General features: G+C 37.5%; 1 pseudogene; it reads right to left on the reverse strand.

Moving 5' to 3' along the window:
• Nucleotides 1-515: 515 nt before the first annotated feature.
• The window catches only part of LOC107728087 (mitochondrial inner membrane protease subunit 1-like), a 14,764-nt pseudogene continuing 6,001 nt past the window's right edge, over nucleotides 516-9,278 (reverse strand).

Below are 9,278 nucleotides of genomic sequence, written 5' to 3' on the forward strand. Positions count from 1 at the left end.
AGTAAAAAAATAATAATAATTGTGGGTTTTAAATAATAAATATGTAATAAAATATAAAATACACAAAAAAATATTAAGTCACATTGTTAGAACTGTTAAAAACATTATAATTTTTAATGGTTAAAAAGGAAGTTTAATCAAATTTAGTCTCTGTACTCTCATTTAATCTTATTTTAGGGTGCCTTCCCATTTAAAAAGTCAATTTATAACTTTTGGTGAAAATGTTTATATGCAAAAAAAAACTTGTTACTTATGGTTCAGCTGCATTAATGAATGTTGTGAAACTTATTTGAAACAACACAAGTCTGTGTTAAAACCTTACCAGATCTTCCTAGCATTTAATGCAGTTTCTTCATTAACATTTTAAACCATTAATTGCAGCATGATGTTGCTGATGATATGATGCATTGTTTTTTTCAATATCATAAATTCTTATTTGCCCTAAACAATGAAACAGACATGAATTATAAATATGAATTTATTGTAAAACATTGCAAAAATATCATTTACATTGCGACTATACATGAACACAGCTTCTTCATAAAATGCGCCCGTCGTTTGGACTTTCAGCCAATATGCCAAAACTATGTGGGGGCCACAACTGCAAAACAAAAAAAGCAAGAAAAAAAAAAAGCAGCATTAAATTTTATGAATTGTATATAATATTTTATATTATACTCTGAGGAAAAAGCTGTCACTGGGGTGGTATCCTTTTTTTTAACCCTAAAAGGTGCATATAAGTACCTTGAAGGTATATATTAGCACTTAAAGTGCACATATTAGTATCTAAATGGTACACATATTATTAGCTTTTGAAAAGGTATCACCCCAGTGACAGCTTTTGTAAATTTTTTCAGAAAGTGTAAATTTTATGAACATACTATGCATTATATTATTTTAAACTTCAAACATACATTTTCCAACTCAAAAAAATGGAGAAAACACATCTTGTCCTTGTAAGACCCTCCACCCCCATATAATTTGCCTCTGACTTTCCAATCAGGGCCTGACAGAAGGTGAGGAGACCTGTTTACAGGGTCATGGGCACATGATGCTATACGAGTCGACAGCCGAAAACAGTTTGATGAAGACGGCACTCAATTTTTGAGACACTTACTAAATTATACTTTGAGTTCATTTATTTGCAATTTCAAAAATTAAGAAAGGATCATTTGTACTGCTTGTTTGAGACTCATTAAAAAATATTACATAAAAGGGCAACAATTCAAACTCAAAAAGCTTGTGGTTTGGCCTTTGGGGAAGTGTATAGGTCAAGAAATGAGACTGTATCCTCATTACCTTTAAGCAAACGCGTCCTCGGATCAGGGCATAGGGAATTGGGCCATAGCTTCGGGAATCTGTGGAATTCCGAAGGTTATCGCCTTCCAGCCACACATGCCCTCTAGGTACCTAGATTACAGCAGATTTGGTCCAAATTTTTAAACCACCATGCTAACTTGAGAAAACGAGTACAATTTATTCTGATTGCAGCCACACTCATCTAAAATGATCCTTCGCCCCACTATGAAACGCATTCATATGCAACACACCGTATTGAAACCCTAGGTTCTCCCCGGGTTAGAGGATAAAGAAGAAGTTCCTAACAGTGAGAAAGTTCACATGACTTAACTGCTCATCTGATCATTTTTAATGACCGCTGGGGCCTCGCACCCCCCCCACCCCACCATCTTTATCCTCTCGGTGAGGGGTGAAGCCACGCCTCCGTGAGCTGCTCCATGGGTCTAGACCACGGACAGACCTGCCAGGCTGGGCCTGCAACCGAGCGAAGCCTGATCCACACTGACATCAATTAGGAATAATCTCATCACACAGGGAGAGTGGGGCTGTCAAGCCCCTAATTAAGTCCCCTCCACCCCCTCTATATGTGAGGAGAGGATGAACAACACATCACGTTGTCATTATAAACATAACAGTATGGAGATGCCTATCTGGCACTGACCAAACTAAAGAATTTTTCAAATCGTTTTTCCCCATCAAGTAGCATTCCAAAGAATCTCCTGAAGAATTCCATAGAATCTTGTAGGATTTGATACTCTCAATTAATCACACTAGATATCTAACAAAGCCGTTTAATGCACTAATGTGTGGGAATGACTAAATATGACCCATAAAGTGATTTGCTGACCTTCTGTATTGCAAACAAATGCATCATTGACAAATGCGAAAGAATCGTGATTATAAACATATGTCAGCATGGAGTCGCCTTGCAGTCGACTCTCATTAGCATGGAAACATATGTTTGATCCCATCCACAAGAAATCTCAGCCCATCATCATCTGCTGTTCTGAATCGAAGCTTTTGTCCTGTCTGTCAGCTAAGCATACGAGAAATCACACCATACTGTGACCAAACACAAATGTTGACAACCCTGCCTTCGATCTTACAAATGGGAAGCATGTTAGAAGCATATTATGGTTACTGTTGTTGATTGTGAGAGCATGAGCATACAACAAGGTTGTAAATATGGACTAGTGAGTAGATGAGTTAAACTCTTCAGCCTCCTCAACAAATTCTGTAGTCTATTTAGCTACTAGTTAGTAACCACCTTTTTCAAGACACGTAAAAGCTTAAAATCATGAGTGAAAAAAACAAAACAAAACAAAAACCCATTGACTTCAGAATGATGGCAATTCACAAACGCTAACTAATGCAAGTTTCAGGATCAGTTCCTGCAGCACTGTATTGAACTATCACACATTTTCTCCTGTTTATAGATCTTTCCCAGGAACATGTTGTGGTTTGGAGACATGCAGTGAAAACAGCTGCCTAGGATATCACAGCCAAATCAGTTATTAATGTTCTATCTTTGATTGACTGCTCAAAGCAGTTTGATTGATTACGCAAAGGCATTTTATATATAGGAACAAACAAATTACCCTGCCATGCTAAAGATAGTATTTAAACATACTTGCCAAGACACTCTTTTCAAAAAAATGTTTATGAAACATTGATATTTCAATGTTATTAGATACCACAAAGTTACAGATCTGACTTATAACAGCATTACTTCAATTATAGAAAACATGTCACATTTTCTGTTAGCTATAAACAAGTATCAACACAAAACAACTTCTGTGACAAAATGATAAGCATTAGAAAGAAAAATCAATAGAGTACACAAATAAATGCAAGAAGGAAGAGCAGTTAAAACTCAGTATGTTAACATTGCTATTGAATTAGATTAGCATTTTAAGATTTCATACTTGAATCACTTTTCAAACATTTTAAGAGTAGAAGAGACTGCATCAGTACATTGCTGTCTTAATTATTTTGCAATGGGTTTAGGATGGCTAGTACAGAGAGTGAGCCAACTTCTACAATCTCGGGTCCTTGTTCATCTGAGGGTTTGTATTTCTTTACCTTAAATGACTGCGGTGACGGGCCTTTCTTTCTCTCCTTTCTCTTCATCACTTGCTCTACTCATCTGGCACTAACACTAACAGCTTCGGGAAAAATTACAGGCCAGAACCGCACATAGTCAAGGTGGAAAAAAAACAAGTGATACAAAAAAAGCAATAACAGCTATTTCAGTGACAGGGTGGCTATGCTCTCTCTGGAACAATAACTGAGAAACAAGCATTTGTTGTTGCCATAAGGTAAACGTTTTACCCAACGAAGGTGAAAGCATGTGAAATTCAAATGCATACACCTTAAGAGTAAACACAGTGGTTTATACAAAAAAAGAGAGACAGAAGGACTGTAAAATGATGTAGTAAAGGACTTCATAAAGTGTCTATGGGTTTATGGAAAAGGAATCATTCCTTCAAGCAGAGCTGATGTCAGGTGCGATACAGCAGGTACTCACATAAGTGTGTGGTTTAAAGACGTCAGATGGTCCACTAGTGCAAACTTTGTCCCCTTCCAGGCCGATCACTCGTTTACAAATGTTCATTTTTGGATCAAAAGGACTTTTGGCTATTACGATATCCCCTCTGAAAGAATGTAACAGGTGAGGTCAAAATAAAGCAGATACTCAAAAGATTATGCATGACAGTATTATCAATAAATGTGACCCTGGAGCACAAAACCAGTCATAAGTAGCACAGGTATATTTGTAGCAATAGCCAAAAATACATTGTATGGGTCAAAATGATCGATTTTTCTTTTATGCCAAAAATCATTAGGATATTAAGTAAAGATCATGTTCCATGAAGATATTTTGTAAATTTCCTACCGTAAATATATCAAAACTTAATTTTTGATTAGTAATATGCATTGCTAAGAACTTCATTTGGACAACTTTAAAGGCAATTTTCTCAATATTTAGATTTTTTTTTGCACCCTCAGATTCCAGATTTTCAAATAGTTGTATCTCGGCCAAATATAGTCCTATCCTATCCTAATACATCAATGGAAAGCTTATTTATTCAGCTTTCATATGATGTATAAATCTCAATTTTGAAAAATTGACACTTAAGACTGGTTTTGTGGTCCAGGGTCACAAATGTCGAATAAAAGCTAAAGTAAGCATTTCATACTCACTTTTGTATTCAACAGAGGTGACAGCTTACTCGTTCTGAAAAAACCACGTCGTGGTTAGTGATGGTGGGCTCCATGGAAGGTCCTGAACACTGTTGTAGGTGAATTGTTGGTAGAAATAAACATTTAAATGTATTTCTTTTACTATCAGTGGGAATGCTTTGACCAAACAGCTCCAAGAAACTTACCGACACAAATTCGCCAATATACTCAAAGGCACAGTGAGCGATGCAGCCATACTGGACGGTGTAACCGACAAAGCTAATCGTCTTCACAAAGAAACCGCGAAACATCCTGCCAGTCTTCATAAATCCTGAAATAATAAAAAAAGAGAGTCTACATTTAAAAACAATTATTCACAACCAACACTGATTTTGTCATAAAGGTGATATTGTGCACATGTACTGATTTGTTTGAGTTCTAAAACAGGTTAATGAATATGAAGTCTGAAATTAAAAATTAAATCTGGTTTTCAGGAAGAGTAACGAGTAATTACTGGAGAGGAAATGGAAAAGGGATAATACAATACTGCAGCTTATTGATCTTATTGTGAGAGATTCATCCATGCATACGTTTATTTTTTTTTAAAAAGATGAGCTTGTCATTTTTAGTCAAAATATCATCACCTGCATAAAAATTAAGCATGTGTACATTTTAGTATTTTAGAAATGGACTAGTCAACGATGCATCTGAATGGCTAGTTGAATTGATATAGGGATATATCAACCAGACACTTTTCACTGGTATTTCATATTAATTAACATCCTTGGAGAAGATTTTAGCATGCTAACAGTTTTTACAAAATAGCATACGTTTGTATATTAAAAACCATTTTCAGTAATTGTATATAATATCTAAACATTACATGAAAAATGTAAGCTAAATCAATCTTAGAAATGCTGAAAATGAGAAATAACTGACATATGTTTATACAGAAAACCTAAAGTTATAAATTATATTAATAACTACTATAACAGTATAAACAATACTAAAATAACACTGGTGTATGGTAGATTCAAGACCCTGAATTTAGAATATAACATCACATTACCATTTTTATTAATTATTGTATTACTAGTGAGAACCACATCTCTGGAGCACATGCTCTAACCACTACATTGCAACTCCAAATGAAAACCTTAAATTTGTATGGAAATTCTCAATTGGAAATCTCACTCAGTGACAAAACCTGACGACACAGGCCTGTGCCAGAGGGTCGAAAGAGAGTTTTAAACACTTTGTCACTGAGGTGGTGTTGGTGGGGAAATGCACCTCACACATTTAATGGCTAACGGTTAAAACTGTGAAACCAAAGTGATCATTAGAGATGGTGTTTCATTCTCAGGAGCCTCTACAACCCATCAACAAGACACAAAGAGTGACCCCTGGGTGTCTGACCCTGTCTCAGACAACCCAATCTACACCTGTGGGAGCAGGTGACGGTGCTAGCAGGCACAGGTTCATCTCCTCGGGCTGAACAAAAAGAGAGAGTTACGCTATAGCCATAGCAACAGAACATGAGGTCTTTTGTTTGTCCTCGCACCCCGGCCTTGATAAAACTGTGGTGCGTTGTCTGAATAAACAGTCCATCCTCTCTCAAACTATTGACTTTTCCTTGGCCATCAAGCTAGCAGCGTGCGTGAGTCAATAAAGGTTGTGTTTGTATGTTGGTACACTCTTAAAGGAATAGTTCACCTCACATTTACTCACATCAGGTCATCCAAGATGTAGATGAGTTCATTTCTTCATCGGAATAGATTTGGAGAAATTTAACATCACTTGCTCACTAATGAATCCTCTGCAGTGAATGGGTGCCGTCAGAATGAGAGTCCGAACAGCTGATAAATCCATCACAATAATCCACAAGTAATCCACATGACTCCAGTCCACCGGTCTTATAAGAAACAAAGGCATCATTAGGCATTTAACTTCCAGCCAAAATCCCAGTCCCTTCCTCCATTGAAAAAGTCAATCTCCTGTTGTCCTCTCAGAAAAATATATATGCATATTTGTTTAGAATTGTTTTCTGTGCTTGATCTGTGCATATTTCTCTCCTGATTTAGACAAGACTACTTTATCACTGGAAGAAGCAATATACTGTATTGAATATAGGATTCTTATTTTAGCCAGAAGCAATGGTTTGAAGTTAAACATTTCTTAATTATGGATTTGTTTCTTACAAACATGGAGCTTTTCGCTTTACAATATGTTAATTGATGGACTGGAGTCATGGCAATTACTTGTGTATTATTATGATGGTGTTATCATTTTGACGGCACCCATTCACTGCAGAGGATCCATTGGTGAGCAAGTGAGGTAATGCTTTCTCCAAACAAACTCATCTACATCTTGGATGGCCTGAGGGTGAGTAGATTTTAAGCGAATTTTCATTTTTGGGTGAACTATTCCATTAAAAATAAAGAGTTCCAGAAGAGGGCAATAGAAGAACCATTTTGGGTTCCCCAAAGAACCTTCTGTGCAATGGAAAGATTCAATTTATCTTAAAGCTTCTTCATGGAACTATGAATGCAAACAAATAATGTTTATTTTTAAGAGTGTACACATCCACAAAATCTCACTTGGCAGAGAAACAGCTCAAAAGATAACCCAACACTTCAATGACTTGGCGTTTGACAGTTGTCGAACTGCTTTCCAACAAGAAACTCAATCAAGCTCTTGCACAATTAGAAAACAAATCGTCAGAAGAACAACTTCACTGGATGTCCAATGAAGGATAAACCTCAATCTTTTCTCCTGAAACAAACCAAAAGAATTAAGGCGACCCAGCCGAGCAGAACCTGAACGAAACCGAGCCCTATCCCAAAAGCCCCTATTGCCTCGGGAATGACATCTCCAATATGGGGGCGGAATTAATCCTCCTGTCCCCTACTTCCTCCATCTCAGTCCCAGGCCAAGTGTCAGGTGTCTGTCTCCGTGTGTCATGGAAAGTGCTACACCTAATCCCATTACCCACCAGCCATCTCCTCACCCCATACCTCTGTCCCCTGCTCCCCTCTCTTTCCATTCCGGTCAGACATCGAATCCACACCTTTGAATCCTCATAATTACGTCTGATACCCCCAACACAAACAGGGTGTACGAGAGTTAGCTGCTCTACCCAAAGGCCCCCTCCGTCCAGGGATGCTTCTGCCTGACTGGATATAGTCGTATCTCAGGGAGTTAGTGAAAGGGCCAGCTGTTGTTTTGCTTATCAAACTCCAGGGTGGGGCGAACAAACGATTGTTTCTGAGCCGTTTTCCCTGGCAGTTGATAGCGGGCACAGATTCTTTGCCTAAACTATAACATATATTCTCACCTTTTAAACCTCTATAAAGCATCTTTTGGGATGTAGGCTACAATACAGAGTAACCGTTAGCAACAGTACTAGGGATGAGCAAAATGAAATATTTGACTAGGCAGTTGGTAGCCTGAATGAAGTAACTAATCGGTCTTAAGGAAACCCTGTAAAATTTGCTGCTTTTGGTTCACCTGGCCCTGGACACATTTTAAGAAGGCATTCACATAAGTTCAAAACAGAGTTCTGCAGGTATATTTAAAAATAATATTTTATCTTCTTAAGAAACAAAACTCTCAGGTTGTGAGGCTCTCAAAAAAAAAAGCTTTTCTGTTATCTGTTCGAATGTATGGCTTGATTCATGGAGGGTGAGTTAAAAAGACTTCTGACAGGATTTTGCTGTGCAAACTGTCTAAATACTAAAGCATAGCACACTGTCAGCATACTAAGTAAAGTACAGCCTTTTTAAAATAATAATTAAAAAAAAGATATATAAACCTACACTACCTTAAAAACAAAGGGGACATTATGATTTAAAAAAAAAATGAAATTAATACTTTTACTCAGTAAAGATGCATTATATTGATCATAAGTGAAAGTATAAGGACATTTATGTTACAAAAGATTTTACATTTTCTAAAAAAATCATGAAAAACAAAAACATTAAGCTGTACAACTGTTTTCAATATTGAAAATATTAAGAAATGTTTCCTGAGCACCAAATCAGCATAATAGAATGATTTCTGAAGGATCATGTGACAATGCTAAAATTTAGCTTTGCATCACAGGAATAAATTCCATTTTAATATATATTCAAATAGAAAATATTTTAAATTGTAATAATATTTCACAATATTGCTGTTTTTAATCAAATAAAATCAGCCTGGGTGAGCATATGACACTTCTTTTAAAAACATTAAATCTTACCAACCACAAACTTGAACTATAAATAAAACTATTGGACAATAGCCAACTAGGCAACTCAACTGTCAGACTCTGTTCCTTGTTTTGTGTGTGTTTTGCTCCCCATGTGCCTTCCTTGCCCTTATTTGGTCCTTCCTGTTCCTGTCCCCATTTAGTTCTATTAGTTCCAGGTGTTCCTTGTTATTAGTTATCCTCCTCACCTGTCTGCCCCTCGTTATCTGCCCTATTTGAGTTCTAGCCCGTTCTGTTCTCCTTCGTCCAGTATTGTGAACGTCAATCCCCGTGTACAACCAGAGCTCGCTCCAGTGTGGGCTCCAGCCCCCGAATCCAGCCCAAAGTTGGCTCCTGTTCCCGAGTTTAGCCCACGGAGGGCTCCTGTTCCCGAGTTTAGCCCAGTGAGGGTTCCTGTCCCCGAGTTTAGCCTAGAGAGGGCTCCAGTCCCCGAGATTAGCCCAGAGAGGGCTCCAGCCCCCGAGTTTAGCCCAGAGAAGGTTCCAGGCCCCATGTCCTGCCCAAGGAGGGCTCCAGTCCCCGAGTTAGGCCTATGGAGGGCCTCTAA

Source organism: Sinocyclocheilus rhinocerous, unplaced genomic scaffold, assembly GCF_001515625.1.
Source record: "Sinocyclocheilus rhinocerous isolate Xijiao unplaced genomic scaffold, SAMN03320098_v1.1 scaffold1779, whole genome shotgun sequence".
Lineage (NCBI taxonomy): Eukaryota > Metazoa > Chordata > Actinopteri > Cypriniformes > Cyprinidae > Sinocyclocheilus > Sinocyclocheilus rhinocerous.